The sequence below is a fragment of the Haliotis cracherodii genome, unplaced genomic scaffold (assembly GCF_022045235.1).
Source record: "Haliotis cracherodii isolate W230 unplaced genomic scaffold, xgHalCrac1.p SCAF_5, whole genome shotgun sequence".
NCBI lineage: Eukaryota > Metazoa > Mollusca > Gastropoda > Lepetellida > Haliotidae > Haliotis > Haliotis cracherodii.
This window is the reverse complement of record NW_027266308.1, coordinates 64,183,463-64,204,408: the sequence shown is the minus strand read 5'-3', so window position 1 is coordinate 64,204,408 and position 20,946 is coordinate 64,183,463. Positions and strand designations below refer to the sequence as shown.

Below are 20,946 nucleotides of genomic sequence, written 5' to 3'. Positions count from 1 at the left end.
ATTACCATCAATTAAATTATCCGAAATGACCTGTGCCTTTTTCATACGTTGAGAAATAAGGCGTAAATCAACTTAAAATTCTGTGTCCTTTCTACGAATTTCATCGAAAACTTTATCATCAATTAATAAATGTGGGGTCCTTAAAAGCGGAATCCTTAAGAAGGGGCTGTAAACTATCAATTTTTTTTAAGATGGATGCATTAAAAAATTCCGATTAAAGTAAAAGATTAGGTGGGTATAATTTTGAAGCAGTTGACTTTTTCTCACATTTATGAATTCTCATGTCCATGTCGAATTCATCCAGTTTCAACGCACAGTAACAAGGAATTTTAAATATACAAATCTGACAAGCTGGACGCTTCTTAATGCGACCCTTGCACGTGAGTATTATGTTTTTTATGCCAAATAAAAGAATTGTGCCTGGTTCAATTTCGAGAGCCATTGAACTTAGCCCATTTTATCGGAATTTTGTATCACACAAGGATTTGATTTCTTGTGTGTCTTGAGTAAACAAAGCAAGTGCTCATGTGAGCGATGATTTTGGTTTCGGACTATGAAACATTTTCGTGTTCACCATAACATGTTTGAAAATCTCTAGCCGAAAATTCAATATCTGATCTTTCGCCTCCGAAACAGCAAGATAATCTGGTAAATTCATAACCTGAGTGACATGCGTACTTGATTGATTAAGTTGTAAGCCAAAAGAGTTTATTCGATATACATCAAGGAGAGTAGAATGAGTCTGGATAGGAAAAATAAGCGAAATTAAAATTGAATTTTTAATTCCAAGGAACAGTGAACAGTGCGTTCCCGATAATAATAACCTGGATCCTTATGTGCAACGTGAAACAAAGGGTAAAACTTTTCTGCATTGAGACGTTTTTTAATCATTTGTAACGCTTTCTTTACTTCCGAAACTGGGAGTAAAGATGGACTCAATCGTTGATAAACTAACTGTTGATTGCCTAAATACATTTAATCAATTTCTTGTCTAATTGTAGTTAGGAACGTGAGGCGATCAGTGACTAGTTTAATTTGTTTAATTCATAAATGACGACATCTGACGAACTTGAACTTGAAAAGCACGAGAAGTATTAGCAGCATGCAACGACAATTGTTTAACATACTGCGCCAGTCGTTCAACATCCTCGACTGTAGCAGTACCAAACAGCGAACGACTAATTGATCAAATAAAAGGAAGTATCGCTCGTTTCGTGCGGGAATCTTTGTGAAAAATGTTAATATGGGGAATTAACATGTTAATGTCTTTATGGACATTTGTCCAATACGCGAACAACTCTCGTTCGGCCTGTTCTATATGTCCATCCACCGCCGAAACGGTATAACAAGCCAAAGTATGTGTGGCACAAAAGTCTCGATATCTTGATCTATTGCCCATTCCATCTAAATCAGGCAATTTATATTGAAAGATATGAATACATTTATTCTGGGAAATGTCGATTCGTGACATATGTACGAAGACAACTCCCCATGGAAGTCGGAGTTCCGTATGCACGGAATTAACCCGATTCTGGATGCTAACCAACGCGATGACAATGAATAAGACCCATACTGGTCGGAGGGGGGCCTCTGGATTCTAAAATTCGAAGAAATAAGTGCATAAACATAAATATTAACTTCAAATAAAATATCATATATCACTCATGTTTCGTGAGAAGGGTTTCCATGTCTTGTGAAACCTAGTAACTGTCTGACTGTATTCATCTCGAATCTTCACCTCGCTGATAATAACTGACTGTATCTTAGAAGTATGATAATAATTGTCACAAGTAGGTAATATATAATCTCACACTAGGAACCGTGCGAGTAAGCAACATCCAACAAAAGTGAACTTGTGTTACAGTATCAACATATATCATCACAACATTATTCATTGTCTCGTCATTGTATTTCACGTCACATGACTGTATTCAGTTCACATGACTGTATCTCAATTCTCATCATCGTATTTCACTTCACTGTATTTGTAACCGTATTGTATAACCATGCGACCCGTAGTCGTCATTTCTCGTACATTGTAACTCATTTTTTCTCTCGTATATACACACAGAGCGAACTTGCTTTATAGTGGCCTGCGAAATACATGTGCAGCCAGAATCATCTCGTAGAAGTAGTATATAACCATGCGACCCGTAGTCGTCATTTCTCGTATATTGTACGTAACTCATTTGTACTCTCGTATATACACAAAGCGAACTTGCTTTATAGTGGCCTGCGAAATACATGTGCAGCCATAACCCATGAACATGATTTGTTTTCTTCAATGTCAACCAACACCTAACTGTAAATAATCCGAGTATTCGGAGTATTCAAAACACAATATTTTACGATAACAAGACACATTTTCAACATATATGCAGGATTGTATTTTCCTATAACCTTGTGACAATTGAATCATCTCAACACCGTAATAAATTATTTATAGCATGTATTGATATGAGCCGTGCTCCACGTATATAGCATCATGTTATTCTAAACCTGAAATAAAACACATGCAAAAATCAATATTAGAGGGTACCGTCTCCAACACGAAGTCTGCAGTGTCTGAACTAATAAGGAAACGAAATACGAGGGCCATTCAATATATAACCAGCCTAAGCTATTTATCAGATCTTGCATGTTTGTCACTTGCTGTGCACCAATGTATGTCACGTCATAAACAAAGCTTCACTGAGGAAATTGTATTTGAAGTCACACACGTGATCTATAAAGATGGCAAGGGTAGATTCTGCCAAATTTTCGTCAAAGGTTGAATACAGGGCTGTTATTAGGTACCTCTACTTAAAAGGGAAACCGGGAAAGGAGATACATGATGAATTGTCAGATGTTTATGGTGACAGTGCACCTTCGTATGCACAGGTCAAATTCTGGGTTGCAGAATTTAAGAGGGGTCGGGTGAACATTGAAGATGAGCCACGCCCTGGCAGGCCTGTAGAGGTGACCAATGACCAAACCAGTGAAGCTGTGAGACAACTGGTTGTCAAAGACAGGCGAATGAAGGTGTCAGAAATGGCCAAGACCTTGGACATTTCAGAGGGAAGTGTCCATACCATTTTGCATGATCGTCAGGGTATGAGGAAGCTGTCTGCCCGATGGGTCCCGAAATGTCTGAGTGATGATCAGAAGGCTGTACGTGCGTCAATGTGTCAGGCACTTTTGACGCAATGCAGTCGGGATGCAGACAACTTTATGGAGAGAATTGTTACTGGTGATGGAACCTGGGTACACAACTATGACCCAGAAACCAAAGAACAGAGTAAGCAGTGGACTGGCTTTGCTTCACCCAGTCCCAAAAAGTTTAAGACTCAACCATCTGCTGGCAAAGTCATGGCAACCATCTTTTGGGATACCAAAAGGGGTCTTGCTCATTGACTACTTGCCACGTGGCCAGACTATTACTGGAGAGTACTACTCGGTTCTCCTGGACCGTTTGCGGACTGCTATTTTTGCCAAACGTCCCGGAAAGATCACAAAAGGTGTGCTGCTCCAACATGATAATGCCAGAGTGCACACCTGTAGACTTGCGGTTGCCGCAGTGAAGCGGAACGGGTTCAAAGTATTGCCTCATCCACCTTACTCAACAGACCTGGCACCAAGCGACTACTTTCTCTTCCCAAACTTGAAGAAAAAACTGCGTGGACGTCATTTCCGGTCCGATGATGAACTCACAGCAGTGGAGGGGTGGTTACACGAACAACCCCATGGTTTCTATCACAACGGGCTTTTAGCTCTCACACATCACTGGACTAAGTGCATAGACCTCAATGGTGTTTAAGTGGAAAAAGAAGAAGTGAGGAGAGGTAGCAAATAGGTTAGGCTGGTTATATATTGAATGGCCCTCGTATAACAATTAATTTGAAACGCTATTCGAAATATATATTGAGATTTCTAACGCTTGCGCTTCTTTTTAAATGACTTCTAGTAGTTATGTGCAGTAGTCTGGGACCGCTCCTGGCTTCTGATTAGTCGAGAGGATCACGTGACCTCTGTGACGTCACTTCCGATTGGGTGTGCGCAGTGCATGATGGGTCCTGCTTGCGCATCCAAGATGGCGTCACATCCGTTTCCGGTGGCGTGCGCATCCAGGATGGCGTCACATCCGTTTCCGGTGGCGTGTGCCTCCAAGATGGCTGTACATCCGTTTCCGGTGGCGCACGCCTCCAAGAGGGCGGCATTTCCGTTTCCGGATGGCGGCATGTCCGTTTCCAAGGGGTCATCTCCCAATCCACCATGGCGGCTCGGCGCCCCCAAGGGGGGAGGCGGGAGGAGGGAAGGCGGGAGGAGGAGGAGGCGGGAAGGGAGTCGGGTTCTTTGTTTTGTTTTGTTTTGGGGTTTGTGGCGATGGCATGTGGAGATGATAGCTCACTGAGACGAGCTTATCATACACAGTCGACGACTCTGCCACTTTGTTGCTAGGTTTACGTCATATCGGCGAAGGATTTTGCAACAACATTTCACAAATCATGTCATCGGGTATGGTGATGTGTTTGTAAACTTTGAGGTGCAAGGTCTCGTTCCACAAGGCGATCGTGTATTGTAGCCCACTATGACAGCCGTTCGTCTAAGTTAAAAGTCGGTGAGTGGCGAATTTAAGGTGCTAAAGGTGTTGCCTAAATTTCTAAAGGTGCATCGACAGGCACAGACATGAACGTGATGTAGGTATATGTCTACGTGATGTACTTCGTGTTGCCATGCAAACATGGTGCCATGCGTGACGACAAACACACGTTGATCCTTAGGATTATTATTATTATTATTAATTATACCAAGGTGCTGGCACTCGTGTAGGTTGACATGCGTACTGTCACGCGTGTCTCCATGCACACGTCATGTACTACGTGTTTCCATGCAAACGTGGTGCCATGCGTGACTACAAACAGACGTTGACGTTGATCCATAGGATTATTTTTATTATACCGAGGTGCTGGCACTCGTGTAGGTCGACATGCGTACTGTCATTCGTGTCTCCATGCACACGTCATGTACTTCGTGTGTTTCCATGCACTTGTGGTGTTTCACTCGTGTACACCACCATACATACCAACATATTTATCTTATTTTATTATTTTGAGGCGGAAAATGGTTGGTGTCACGCGTAGGCGTGTGCCTCCAAGAGGACGAGGGGGAGGGTGTGGGTTCTTTTGGATTGTTGTTGTTTGTGTTGGCAAAGTAAGCAGGGTGGGTGTAGATGGCGTGTGGAGATGATAGATTACTGAGACGAGTTTATCAAAGTTATCATACACAGTCGATAACCCAGCCACTTTGTTGCTAGGTTGACATCATATTGGCGAAAGATCTTGCTACAACATTCCACAAATGACGTCATCGACTATGATGATGTGATTGTAAACTTTGAGATGTAAGGTTTTGTTCCACAAGGCGGTCGTATTGTAGCACAAGGACAATCGTTCGTTTAAGTAACAGTGGGTGAGTGGCGATCACCTCAGCACTACGATCATGGTGTTGAATTCTAAAGGTGTTGCTTGAATTTCTAAAGGTGAATCGACAGGCACAGACATGTAGGAATGCAGGGAGCAATCGAAATGGCCCCTGTTTTGATTGGTCCAACACGCTGCGCGCTGATTAGTCCATTCCGGCGCCTGACTTTCACCTCGGTTTTCCAAACTGGCCCGACCCTTGTGTTTCTTTTTCATAGGAAAAGTGTTGACCAGTGAGTGTCTATCCTATTTAAGCCACTGTCACCCTGTTTTCTGACTGGACCACAACCCAAGCTTCTGATGGGTTACCATTTTTTTCCTGTTGTTTCTCCCTGGGGTGAGCATGCTGATTTCTCCATCCTAAAAACACAACACAATTCATTTTTTCAACTTTTAAAGTGGATCGAAAGGGCTCCTGTTTTGATGGCTCCAAAACGTGACATGCCGCTGGATCCGTTTCGATGCCTGCACTGAGCCTCAGTTTTCCAAATTGGTCCTACCGTTGTGTTTGGTTTTTTTCATAGGAAATAATGTATTTTCCACAGGAGAGAAAGCACAACTGGGCTCGGGTGCTGTCTTCTGATTGGTCGGTGCTGACTTCTGATTGGTCAGATTTTCGACCAATCAGAGACCTTCTATAAATAGATCTTCTTGTTTGTGTATAAAAGGAAGGGTTGACGTTCATCAGGCACTCATCGCCACCATGACAAGCATGACTTTCAACCCAGACTACTTGGACACCGTACCACCGGACCGCGTTCCCATGGAACTGCCGGCTTTATTTGACAGGGTGATCCATAACTTTTATCAACAGATGTCAGGCCAGAAGGGAGATCGTATTGGTCTAGGTATCAATCATCCCGCTCTGAACACTCCCATACGGATTCCCTTTCATCGCTTTGAAGATCTCCATGGGCTAGATATTTTGCATGCCGTGGAAAAAGTCCAACAGTCCAACAAAGACCTGAACATCGATGCCACCATGGTTGTGACTTTAGTACACATCGCAGATCCCGACAGGCTAGGATCAGGCAGTGGTGGCCTCCATCTGAAAAACGTGATTGGACTTGAAGCCTTTTTTACACGCAAATAAGGTATTGTACGGATCAAGAATGAAGATCAATTCTGTTTGGCATGGGCCCTGGGGGCGGCACAGCATTATGCCCAGAAGCCCAATCCTCTGACCCAAGAATGGTCCGCCCAGAGAAAGAGACGGATCGGGTCGACGTTCAAGGCATACGGGCACGGGACTTGTTTCGACGTCTTGACCTGCCTGAAGGTCCCTGTCAGGGCCTGGACGACCTAGCACGCGTGGGACGCGCCTTGGCCCATCTGAATTATCAACTGACAGTCTACAGTCAAGAGGTGGACCAGAGATTGTTGTACAAGTGTGATGAGGCTCCACCCCACGCCACCGTGCTGCATTTATATCATCATGATCAGCACTACGATGTCATCACTTCAATGCCAGCTTTTTATGCATCAAACCATTACTGCGAACGCCCCGACCAACGTTACGACCATCCCGAAAAACACCCCTGCATCAAGCAATACCGCTGCCACCGCTGCCTCCACTCTAGCTATTGCGGACCCAAGGAAGAGCACGAGTTTTCAGCTGGTCCACGTCTTGGAGACCCCCATGGCTCACCATGAGTGCTCACCATGAGTGCTCAGATGAAGAAGAGGGGGAAGAGGAACAACATCACATACGAGACAACATCCAATACGTGTTCTACGATTTTGAATGCATGCAAGACACGGGGGAACACATTCCAAATTTGTGAGTGGTGCAGTTGCATCAGTGAAGTGAGCAAGTACTTGTGCGAACACTGTCCATGGAGAGAAGAAGGCTATGGTCCAAGCCTTGAGATCGTGTTTCGAGCCCCCACCATGCGACATGATGTGTGTGTGTGGTTGACCACATTGGGTGAAAAACCCAAGAAGAAGAAGAACCAAGAGGAAGAGGAGGGCAGCACACGCAAGGGGGCAACAGCACACCTGGGAAAAAGAAAACGGAATGGAACCCCCTCAAGAAACCACTCTTCAAAACGTCAACGACTTTCATCACCCCAGCAGAAGGAGGTGGAAGCAGTAGGGGTGGAGGGGGAAGATGTCATGGACGTGGAGAAAACAAAGAAGACAAAGAACAAGAGCACCACCACGACAGTCCAGAAGGAGGATCGCATTTATGTGATGGCCCATAATGCACGATCCTATGATTAACACTTGATCCTGAAGGGTTTGTACCCCCTTCTGGTGAAACTCCCCACCAAGATTCGAAACGGACAACAGATTCTGCAGGTGACCCTGGGACGGTTGTGTTTCGAAGACAGCTTAAATTTCATACCTTACCCACTGAAAGCATTTCCAAAGAGCTTTGGACTGAAAGAACTGAAGAAAGGGTACTTTGCACGCTTTTTCAATACCGAAGCCAACCAGACCTACAGAGGTCCCTATCCACCAGCCGTCATGTACGATCCCGATGGCATGTCTCCAGTGGCATACCCAAAAAGTGCAAGAAGGAGCCTTGTTTGACTTGCAAGGAGAACTTTTAGCCTACTGCCAGAGCGATGTGGACATTTTGAGACGGGATGCGCTGACTTCCGACAGTACGCCATCAGCTCGGTTGGCATGGATCCCTTTGTAGAAGTGATGACAGCTGCTGCGTTCACCATGAAATCCTTCCGAAAACACGACCTGAAACCCAATACCATTGCCATTCTTCCACCTCAAGGCTACCAACCCAAGAGAAACTATTCCCAGGCCTGTATGCACTGGCTCCATTATCTGATGGAGACGCACCCCCATCTGCACCTCCAGCACGCCAGGAATGGAGGTGAAAAAGAGTCCACGTGTGGAGAGGGCCAACATCGGTACAGCGTGGATGGCTACAATCCAGCGACAGGCACCATCTACGAATTCCTGGGCTGTTTCTGGCATGGGTGCCAGGCCGGTCACAAGACCCAACATGGAGAACCTCATCCCATCCTGGGCACGTTGTTGGGAGCCCGTTATACCGACACCCGTTACCGTCTGAGTCTCTTGAATCAACACCCTGAGGTGAAAGGGATCGTCACCCTGTGGGAGCACGAGTTTACAAAAATGCAACAGGAGGACTCCGCTCTGAGTGCTTTCTTGCAGGGACCCCACTGTATCCACGTCCCTGGGCCGCTCAACCCTTGCGACGCCCTCTATGGAGGACGCACCAATGCCACCCGATTATGCTACGAAGCCCAAGAACGTGAAACCATCAAGTATATCGATATTTGTTCCCTTTATCCATACATTTGTAAGACCGGAGCATTTCCCACAGGACACACGACCCTCCTCCATCAACCCCCTGTGGACGCGTTGTTTGAACTGAAAGGTCTGATCCAATGCCGTGTCCTATACCCGAAACGACTCTACCATCCGCTACTGCCTTACAGATCGCGTGGCAAACTGCTCTGTCCGTGCGTGTGCCGATAACCGGTCAGACTCCCCCTGCAAGCACACACGAACGAAGAGAGGTCACTGGTGGGCACGTACGCCACCGTAGAACTCCATGAAGCCGTGAAGAAGTATGACTACCAGCTTCAGATCTACGACGTTTGGCATTTTGACACCTTTGCACAGCACGACCCCGGCACCCAGCAAGTAGGACTCTTTGACACTTATATCGAGGAGAAGCTCGAAGCCAGCGGATACCCCGAGGGATGTACGGATCACGACACTTACATCCAGGAGATCTACGACAAAGAAGGCATTGGGTTGGACAAGGACCGCATCGGAAAAAAAATAGGAGGTCGCACGATTGCCAAGATGCAACTGAATTCGCTCTGGGGCAGGTTTGGACAACGACTAGACTACAGTCAGAACATCTATATGAACGATCCTGTACAGTACTTTACCTTGTGGAGGGATGAACGCAGTACCATCGAGGATGTTACCGTTGTCAATGAACACATGGTGGAAGTGACCTATACCCAGAAGAAAGAATTCCAAACCCCTCATTCTCATTTCAATGTCGCCATCGCTGCTTGGGTCACCGCCCAAGCACGTCTCAAGCTGTCTGAGACCCTTGCCCTTGTGGGTCGCAGGGTCTTGTACTTTGACACGAACAGGGTCATTTACATTCATCAACCCCACGACGCGAATTCAGAGCTGGGCCATTCGTTAGGCGAGTTTACAGATGAACTGGACGGAACCACCATCAAGACGTTTGTGTCAGGAGGCCCCAAAAACTATGGCAGACCCGATGGAACGCGCACGATCTGCAAAGTGCGAGGGTTCACTTTGAATTACAGAAACCAACAACATCTCAACTTTGGCACCATGAAAAGACTGATACTGGGACAACGACCTGGGAAAGAGGGGGAGAAAATCAGTTTGGATAACCCTCATCACATCATTCGAAAAGGACCTCGGCACGAAAACGCTGTTGTGACCCGACCCACCTGAAAAGGCTATCGTACCGTGTACGACAAGCGACGTCTAGTCTATGAGGAAACCACAGGGCTGCCTGTAGACACGCTCCCCTTTGGGTACAGAGACGACTAGATCACTTTGGGGAGGTGTCACAACGGGTCCGATGGGTCGAAACGAGGTTGTGCTTTCTCTCTCACACTACAAGCCTGACCCTATGGAAAAGAAACACTACGGACGTGGGTGGCGTGTGGGACAGAAACCAGCCAATCAGAAGGTCGGATTTTCCACCAATCAGAAAGCAGAGTGTCAGTGTCTTTAAGTACGATCAACGTTCCCTGGCCATCACTTTTCACTGAACGGTCCAAGCAACAACACCATCATGTTCCGGCTACTACTACCGTATGACAACAATGGCCACTACCGCCTCATCATCAAACAGAAGAAGGAGAAGGGGGACAAGGACGAGGACGTTCTCAATAGCGAGCAATTCTGTCGTGCAATGGCGGACATCCTGGGGGAGCGGCTAGGTCTACATTGGGAGATGATGAGAACAAGTGCCTTGTACAAAGCTTCCCATGACTGCATGCATGATAAGTTAAAGAGTGTTGTGGACACATTTCTGCCTCCGGAGTATTGCATCTTCATCCCCAACATGGAACTCTACGTGGAAAAGTCAGACCCAAAACCTGAAGCAGCAGCACTAACAGCATCCATACTCAAAGCAGCCAAAAAAGCAGCAGCACCACACGTCGCAGCACTTACGGCAGTGGTAGCAGAGGGAACGTTTAAAGAAACAGACGTACTCCTTTAAGCACTCAGCAGCGGCAGAAGCAGCACCCGTACTAACAACAACACCCTCAGAAGCAGTGAAAGCAGCACAACAACTTGACTCAGCAGCGACAGCGATACTAGCATCAGCCGCAGCAACACCTGCAGCCATAGCAAGTAGCACTCGTTGAAATAGTAACCTCACATGTACCCTTGCTGCAGCAGTACTCATCGCAGACAACACCAACAACAACACCCGTAGCAGCAGCAGAAGCAGCCACCACACAGGCAGAAGAAGATGCAGCTGCAGACGCAGCAACAACACCCTCACTAAAAGTATTCATCAATGCACTACAGATGGCGCAATGCGCGGTAGGTGTGAGGGCATCGAAGGGGACACCTGAGAAGCAGCAGCAACAGAAAAAATCGCCTCAGCACTATCCTGGGCGGCAGCAACAGCCACAGCCGCCACACCCACAGCAGTAGAAGCAGCAACAGCTGCACTCGTCTCAGCGCAGTCATCACCACCACCATCTTCACCATCACCGATGGTCACCTCAGATGCTGCAGCACCCACACGAAAACCAGTGGCAGTCACCACAGCACCCTCATCAACAGCGCCAGTCACCATCACCACCACAGCAGCAACAACAGCAGCAGACACCAAAACGAAGGGGACATCCTTTTTGAAACCTGCAACACCTGCACAAAGACGACCACGGAAGAAATTGTCTCTGAAGATCTTTCATCAAGAACAACTGTAAGTATCATGCTATTCTTTGTCTCAGTCATTCTTGATGTGATTATGATGATGTCGATGTTGATCGTGAGTATGAATATTCATATGATTCTTTTCTTGTTGGATGGACAGGATTGACAAGATTGACAGGACCCCAGATGTCAGTTCAGCCCAGTCCGTGCTAGAACAGTGGTGGGAACAAACCCCTTGGGAGCCAACCTATTCACCGAATGCACCTGTGATGATGACGACCGGTGACAGTGATGATCATGAAGCGCTCAAGCTGGCAACTCTCCCTTCCATGGATCTGGACACACTCCCCCTGCTTGATGCTTCTGGGTCACCAGCATCACTGGAAGATGTCTTCTCCTCAGGTATGCCCATGGTTTGCAACGATGACAACGTTGACCAGGATCCTTATGAAGAAGCTCGACTCATTCCCCTACAACGTGAATGTAGTGCCTGCCGACACAACAACATGTTAAGATACATAAGCTGCAACAGTGGCCAAGTGATGTGCCATGTCTGTTTCAGGGAGGCCATAGACTGTACTTATTTTACTGATGGACCTCTCACATGTGTGGGACCTGTTTGGGACAGTATGATGGAGGACCACATCTTATGGTGACCCCATCTTCACCTGAAGAGCTTGAAGATAGAAGAGGAAACGTTGTCGCGTTGATGTTGTAGGGACATGCAAAGCACTCCCTCCTCCATTGTCTTTTCGTATTTCCTATGTATCTGGTTGTGGTTGTTGTTGTTCATTATTAAACAGTGATTGAATGAACTGACTCTTTGTGTCTTGATTGATCTCAACTCCAATAGAGTGCCGAACCGAGGGTAGAGGTTGAGTTGAGATGTCGTCTACGTTGTCTGTCTGTCTGTCTGTCTGTCTGTCTGTACGTCTGTCATGTCAGTGCACATGCTCGTTGTAAAAGTGAAGAAAAAAAGTAAAAAATAGATAAAAGAAAAAGGCAATGCTTGAAAGATCAGCTGCCTGGTGTCTACATGGTGTTCAGACTAATCGACACCCACCCTGCTTACTTTGCCAACACAAACAACAACAATCCAAAAAGAACCCGCACCCTCCCCCTCGTCCTCTTGGAGACACACGCCTACGCGTGACACCACCATTTTCCGCCTCAAAATAATAAAATAAGATATATGTGTTGGTATGTATGGTGGTGTACACGAGTGAAACACCACGTGCCTGGAGACACGAGTCAAACACCACGTCTCTCTCTCTCTCTCTCTCTCTCTCTCTCTCTCTCTCTCTCTCTCTCTCTCTCTCCTTATAAAATACTAAATATGATAAATAATCCTGTGGATCAACGTGTGTTTGAAGACACACACGCATGACATCACGTTCGCATCGCAACATGAAGTACATCACGTGTGCATGGAAACACACGAAGTACATGACGTGTGCATGGAGACACGAATGACAGTACGCATGTCGACCTACACGAGTGCCAGCACCTCGGTATAATAACAATAATCCTATGGATCAACGTCAACGTCTGTTTGTAGTCACGCATGGCACCACGTTTGCATGGAAACACGTAGTACATGACGTGTGCATGGAGACACGCGTGACAGTACGCATGTCAACCTACACGAGTGCCAGCACCTTGGTATAATTAATAATAATAATAATAATCCTAAGGATCAACGTGTGTTTGTCGTCACGCATGGCACCATGTTTGCATGGCAACACGAAGTACATCACGTAGGCATATACCTACATCACGTTCATGTCTGTGCCTGTCGATGCACCTTTAGAAATTCAGGCAACACCTTTAGCACCTTTAAATTCGCCACTCACCGACTTTTAACTTAGACGAACGGTTGTCAAAGTGGGCTACAATACACGATCACCTTGTGGAACGAGACCTTGCACCTCAAAGTTTACAAACACATCACCATACCCGATGACATGATTTGTGAAATGTTGTTGCAAAATCCTTCGCCGATATGACGTCAACCTAGTGGCAGAGTCGTCAACTGTGTATGATAAGCTCGTCTCCGTGAGCTATCATCTCCACATGCCATCGCCACACACACTCCAAAACAAAACAAAAAAAAGAACCCGACTCCCTTCCCGCCTTCCTCCATCCCTCCTCCTTCTTCCTCATCCTCCTCCTCCCTCCCTCCTCCTCTCCCTCCTCCCCCCTTGGAGGCGCCGAGCCGCCATGGTGGATTGGGAGATGACCCCTCGGAAACGGACGTGCCGCCATCCGGAAACGGAAATGCCCTCTTGGAGGCCCGCGCCACCAGAAACGGATGCGCCACCTTCTTGGAGGCGTGCGCCACCGGAAACGGATGTGTAGCCATCTTGGAGGCGCACGCCACCGGAAACGGATGTGACACCATCTTGGATGCGCACGCCACCGGAAACGGATGTGACGCCATCTTGGATGCGCACGAAGGACCCATCATGCACTGCGCACACCCAACCGGAAGTGATGTCACAGAGGTCACGTGATCCTCTCGACCAATCAGAAGCCAGGAGCAGTCCCAGACTACTGCGCACAACTACTACTTCTGTATCATGTAACCACAAATCAATCCGTGAGGGATATTAGATTCGGGTTCCCATGTAGCCTCCTGTAACGTGAAATTTTCCCAGTGAATCTTGTAATACTTTTCTCCATTCACTATTTAGTCGCTTTACTATGAAAACGTCATCCTCCTGTAAATCAAAGTCGGGATTCTGTGTCTGCTTGGGGGTTAATGTCTGAGCCGTCGGGGCGGTCATCTCCGTGTGATTATTGTCAGATTGAGACGGATTCGTTTGGTTGTCCGTAGCAACAACTGGGATTGGGTTAGTTGGTCTTTCGGGTTGACAAACCGTTTAAGCCGGTTCGCGTGGACTGGAACTTTCAGGACTTTGTGATCAATACAACGGCATAACTTATAGGTAAAATGTGGCAGTTCATCCGCAATGTAAAAAGGTCCTTGGTTATCTGGCCTAGCTTTTTACATTTCCCAACAGCACGTGCCGTGGAATGGAGCCATACTTGATCTCTGAGCTGAAAGATGGGATTTGAGGTCTTCCTGTCATTCTAATGTTTCGCCTTGTTGTGGGCCTTTTGTAAATTGGTACGCGCCAATTTTCTAGTAATGTCTATATGATGTAAAATTACATCAAGCCGTTGCTTAATTGTTTGTGGTAGGGGTTCAAATGATTGTAATTCAACATCAACGGGTACTGAGCATTCTTGGCCAAACAGGAGAAAGTAGGGGGGAAAACCCAGTACTCTGCGTTGCCGGGCTAGTGTGATAGGCAAACATCACAATAGGGAGAAGTTCATCCCAATTGTCCTGGTTATGAATAATAAACATGCGGAGCGTTTGCATGATAAACGAATTGAGTCTTTCACAAGCTCCGTTGGTTTGTTGGTGATAACTACTAGTTTCCAATGGTTTGATCCCAAATATTGAACAAACCGCTGTAAAAAGTTTGCTGGTAAAGAAAGTGCCATTATCAGTCAATAACACTCTGGGGATCCCATAAACACAAATGTATTTTGAGTAGAATGTCTTGGCTCCCTTCACAGCCTCCAACGAGGAAATCGGAATAGCCACGCTCCATCGGGAAAATGCGCAAGTTAACAAAACAACATACCTATGACCTGCTTTTGTGGGTGGTAACGGCCCTAGGAAGTCAGCTTGAACACGATCAAACAATTTACCAGGGACTGGTAATGGTTGTAATGGGGCAGGTCTCTTGTTAAAGTCACGTTTATTTGTTTGACAGGCAGTACATGACAAAATATGTTGCTTTGTGTCCTCCAGCATATGATGCCAATAGTACTTCTGTCTAATAGCATTGAACGTTCTGTCAATACCAACATGTCCAGCCAACAAGCTGTCATGGTATGATTGTAAAACATGTTTTACCAACGACTGAGGTATCACCAGTTGAAGAATGATTCTGTCTTTCCTGTGGCCCCGACCTGGCGGCGCATACAAGTGGTACAATATGTCATTGTCAAGGATAAAATCCAGGCTCTGTAACAATAATGTACGTGTGGCCTTGTCATCAGTAGAAAAGGTTTGAGACTTAATGCAATCAATCAGCGCCCGTAGTTTATGGTCGTCATATTGCCTCTGTGCTATGGAGTAATCTCCTAGGGGGTCGGACGTTACACTAAGAGGGTCGTTAATTGTGGAGGCATCATACAACTCTTATGTTACATCTGTTGCAGTCACAATCGATATTTGGTCGCCGTGGTCATCGGACGTGGCGAGATCATTGTCTGTACTGTTCGTATCAGTAGCAAACAAATAGGAAACATCTGAAAGTGGGTCATCTAACCCTGGTGGGTATTCTGGGTAAGGCAATCTTGACAAGAAATCTGCGTTACCCAAGTTTTTGCCCGGTCAATACTGAACTGTGAAAGTGTAATCATTCAATAAGAGTGACCAGCGGCTCAGTCTGGCTGAGCGGTCCTTATTGTCTTTCAAATACTGTGAAGCTCTGTCATCTGTTACTACAGTAAATGGGGCATGTGTCAAATATACCTTGAAATGTTGATACCTGATACTAGTGCTAAACATTCTTTTTCTGTAATTCCATAGTTTTTCTCTGTTTTTGATAGAGCACGACCACTGTAGGCTATTACCACGTCTCTGTTACTGGCATCTTTTTGACCGAACAAATACCCTAGAGCATCATCACTAGCATCTGTGTATAGGATAAATGGGGTTTTTTTTAAATCTGGGAATGCCAAAATGGGTGGTTTTAGCAAAGCAGATTTGAGGGTTTGAAATGCCTGTTCTTGTGCTTCCGTCCAAACAATTTTTTTTATCCTTTTGCAACAATGAATGTCAAGGAGCTGCTACTTTGGAGAAACCTTGAATGAAATGACGATAAAATCCTACCATTCCGAGGAAACTTTTAACGTCTTTAGGCGTTGTTGGCGTCGGAAACGAAGCTATCACGCTAGATTTTTCAGGATCTACTTGTACTCCACTATTTGAAAAAATATGTCCCAAGTAAGCGACTGACAGTTTAGCAAATTGGCATTTTGATGGCTTCGCTTTTAAATTTGCGTTGCGTAGGCACAAAAATACTTCTTCTAAATCTGCTAAATGTGTCTCAAAATCCGAGGTGAAGCACAAAACATCATCTAAATAGCACATTGTTTTACGCCAATTTAAATTGCGGAAAACGTCATTGATCAGTCTTTGAAATGTTGTTGGGGCAATGGCCAGACCAAAGGCCATACGATTGAAGTGATAGGTACCACTAGCTGTCACAAATACACTTTTGGGTTAACTTTCTTCATTCAGTGCTAATTGCCAATATCCCACTGCCAGATCTATAGTTGTGTAATGCTGTGCCCAAAACATCAAGAACTTCTTCTTATCTCGGCATTGGGAATACTATCGGCAATGAGCACGAATTCACAACTCTGTAGTCGATGGCCAGACGCCATGATGGAGTAGAACCCTTAGTCTGTTTCTTAGGCACCATGACAACTGGAGAAGCCCAGAGGCTATCATGATCTGGTTCACATATGCCTAAGTCTACTAACTCCTGAACTTGACGATCTATCTCTGCACGCATAGCAGGACTTGTACGGTAAAATCGTTGCCTAACGGGTGGGGCATCTCCTGTAGCAATATCATGTTGCACTGAATCATTTAACCCAATTTCTGAGAGATTAATGGCAAAACAGTCGCGATACCTGGCTATCAACTGACTTATTTGTGCTTGTTGCTCCTGTGACAAGTGGGATAAAGAAAAATCAATATTCAACTCACTTAATCTCGCGTCTATTTCTGACTGAGAGAGGGAGGGTTCCGATTCGGAGGGGTAATGTGACTGTAGAGGTGTAATTTCATCGGAGTGTACCAAAGTGAAATGCGCAACTTCATGATCATTTGGAATGTCCACAGCAAAATCGTTAGTGTTAATGATTTGGTACACGCTTTTCCCTGAACTTGCCAAAACAAGACAATGAGCACCTAAAACTTGATGTGTTTCCGATAGGACTGGGTTAGGTTCACATATGCAAACTGGGAAAATGATTTCAGACTGAGGGGGAATTGTGAATGCCTGCAGTGCTCGAACAGGGATGGTTTCCTGCTCTATCGTCTGTGGATGGGGATCCGATACATTGGGATATCATTGTTTGCCCAAATGGGAACAACTGTTGAGCCATTTTGCAGCGTCAAAATGAAAGATTGGAAATTTAAGACAGCATCTTTCTGAATCAGAAAATCTAATCCTAAAAACATTGGTGACGCTAACTCTGCAACTACTTGAAAGCATTGTTCCATTTGGAAATCACCAATAGTGATGGGAAGTAAAACTTGTCCTAATACTGGTACAATATTTTGACCTATTCCTTGAAGAGAGGTCACATCAGACTTTTGAAAGGGGATTTCTTTCCACAGACCCGAGTCATAAAAAAACTTCCCGACTTAAAATACTAATAGAAGCGCCTGAATCCACAATTGTAGAAACTAACTGTTCTCCCAAAATAACATGAATCCTATGCTTGTTGTCATTTTTTTAAGTGACTTGCAAAACAGGAGATTGAGGCTGACTATAACTTGGTGAAATAGGAACCGGCGACTCACGCGAGTGCAAGTTAGTGGGGTCAAAAACATGCCCAGCACAGTGGCAAGGTGGCCTGGGTGGTCATGAATTTAATTGCTATCTGCTTTGGGGAGCTCCTGACTGCCACCGGACATTACAAACACGTTGCAAATGTCCTACTCTCTGACAATAATGACACCTTATATTACGTTCGGGACATCTATCAGGGTGAGAGAAATCATACTCACCACCGCATCTGTAATAGGGGCGTGCCCGAGCCATGGTCCGTCCAGTGTTGTACTGTGTGCGTTGAGGAGGGGGCTGGCGACTCTGCTGGTGTGGTCCGTCCGGATACGAGAGTGGCTGGAACTGTTGTCGTGGAGGCTGCCACGGCCGAGTTGTATACCTAGAGGCCTATCTGGGGGATTGGGAATATCGATTCTGTCGTGACTGGAAGGTATTAATCTGGGACGACGATGGTGCGAGCTTTTTCGAGTATCGATTGCCAACTTGACACCTGTATTTTCTGCAATTTGAGGGATAATGGATCGAGCCGAACATGCAAACGAAACAGCTTCGTTTAGAGCCGTCGGCTGTTTCCTTAGCACGTGTTGCCGTGTACCGTCATCCAGTCCCCAAACAAATGCATCCATCAAGTCTATGTCAGTCTTACCTAATAGGCTAGCTGTTTGGGTCAAATCCGCTAAATACGTGTCTATAGGTTCAGTTGGGGATAACCTACGACTCACGAAAGATTCTAGGAGGGCCCATCGGTCAGCTGGGTGGACGTACTTGTCCCTGAATAATTACTCTACCTCATCGAAAATGATGATATCATTCCCTAGCGATTGTATAAGATCTTTGTTCCAGCGATACGCCGGGTCCTTAAAAAATAGTGGAAAACGTTCTACTTTCTGTGCGTCAGTCCACTTTTTAAAGTTTCCAAAATGAAGGAAACGTTCAAGCCATTCCGCAGCATGGGTCATGTCTCTGCCAGTGAAATGTTCTGGCATCAAGGTCGAATCTCCCAAATTGAAGTCAGGGGGTGGGTTTTGTACGTCGGGCCCTGAGGACGAACTTAGTGAGGAAACGTCAGGGAGAACACAAGCGTACTGATGTAAAAGCTCGTCGGTAGAGGGTGATAAGTCCAAATTCTGTTCAGAAATAGGGGGAGAGGGGTCCTGGGAAGGATGGGGGGGGGGGGGGGGGGACGGGGCGTGGGGGGTCGGCACGGCGGTGGAGTTATGACAAGTTGGGGGGAATTCGAGAAAATCGAAACAGTAAGGAGGGGAGCTGGGGCAAGACGGTCACCTGACGGAGATGTATCAAAATTTGGTGTATGAGACATTACCAGCCCAACTACACCATGTAAATCCAGAATACCCTATCCATACGTCAAAATGAAACCGCACCATCAAACGTAAGTCTGGGTGGGAAGACGGAATTGAAGGATGGGAACGACAATACGAAAAACAAAGAATGGGATCGTCTTAAACATTTTGTTCAAGAAAAAACCCGCATATTCCACCATGTCATAACTGCTTTCGGGCGTCCAGAGAGTTACTAAATGTATTGCCGTTCCTGGTCCTTGTGGTCAATTGCGCCATGACATTGCCACTCGCCTTGTCCGCCGCGGCTCAGCTCCGTCAAGGAGTGATTGGTCTAACGACATTTACTCCGAGTTGTCTCTATCAGCATTCACACATGCATAATAAAGAAACGCAACACCAGTTTTATACGCACATAGTTTTACTTACTCTCAGCCCATCTATCAATACAGGAGAGGATCAGACTGGCCAGACTCGTCACTAACTGGGGAAACTTAGAATGATCGGGATTCAACTTGATCGATTGCAAACCGCGCTCTCCTCTCCTAATGTTGAAGGTATCATTTTGAAGGTTTTCGGGCCTGGCCTGTCCTTGTCACACGTCACAATACCTACTTTTGATTCGTTAAAAGTTAGATCTGACCATGAACTCATGTGTGTCCTAATCGGAAACTTTCTATTTGTTTCATTAACTAATGGACGATAGCCACTAACCAATCCAATGATAATTATGAAATGTCCAGAATACACTTGTGATAAATGTGAAATGTCTTTTATCTATTGATTCCTTTCAAACTAAAAGTTCTGTCACAAACCATATCTAATGCAACTCCTCATTGCAGCTATAATGGTTTTATTTGTTATCATTTTCTAATGTTTTTTAGATGCATTTTTAACCTTATAACAGTATGACCAAGTAAATTCTCTATTACTACCACAAAGTGCACCTGCTGTTCTAATGCGATTATGGTGTCTTTGAACATTATTTTACAATTACTTCGTATGCTCTTATTGCTATTATATTAGATATCACCTGCCCATACGATCGGGGCAAATAGAAACGTGCTCCTTTGTCGTTCATCGTTCCATCTGTCACGTTTCGTTTCCAGAGTTTAACTCATAAACCCTTCAATATTTCTTCATGAAACTTTGTATACACACCAGATATACACTTAGCTGGTGTCTTGTGTTAATCAGGGTGTATGGGTTTTGTTTATTTTAACTGCGTTTCCAAGGAAAGACGTTGGACTTAGAGTCTGATGAAGGTAGGGTGCATTACCGAAGCTCATTATCTGTACCAAAAAGATTTGTGGAACTTTGCTGAACTGCTGCCTTTTGTCTATGTGAGTGTTTTCGTTTCTATTTTTAGATTTTGTCTTTCTAATAACAAGTTTGACTTTGGTTCAAATGCGGGTTTCACTTTGCGGCGCATTATCCATAAACCATTCAATATTGTTTAATACTACTTTGTAAGCACAACTGATATCCCACATCGTACAGCCCTGTCTGGGTTCTGCGTTAAAATAGGTTCTGTATTTTCTTGTGTTTAATGCACATTTTCCGAACAGATACAGATGTGTAGAGGGACGCACATTATACCCGCAGACAATGAGGTTTATTGTTTTTCCCCAAAGGAAATAAATTTAATTTTCGTTACACCTAAAATAGCATATCAACAAATCCATGCTGAGG

At 45.4% G+C, this 20,946-nt stretch overlaps 1 protein-coding gene and 2 pseudogenes across 3 annotated transcripts in view; 2 read left to right on the top strand and 1 right to left on the bottom strand.

The window, feature by feature from the left end:
- LOC139444169 (barrier-to-autointegration factor A-like) overlaps window positions 1-20,946 on the top strand; it is a 41,942-nt gene that overhangs the window by 9,449 nt on the left and 11,547 nt on the right. The window lies entirely within an intron of this gene.
- On the bottom strand, window positions 187-19,274 carry LOC139444165 (uncharacterized; annotated as a pseudogene).
- On the top strand, window positions 10,246-12,119 carry LOC139444166 (angiomotin-like; annotated as a pseudogene).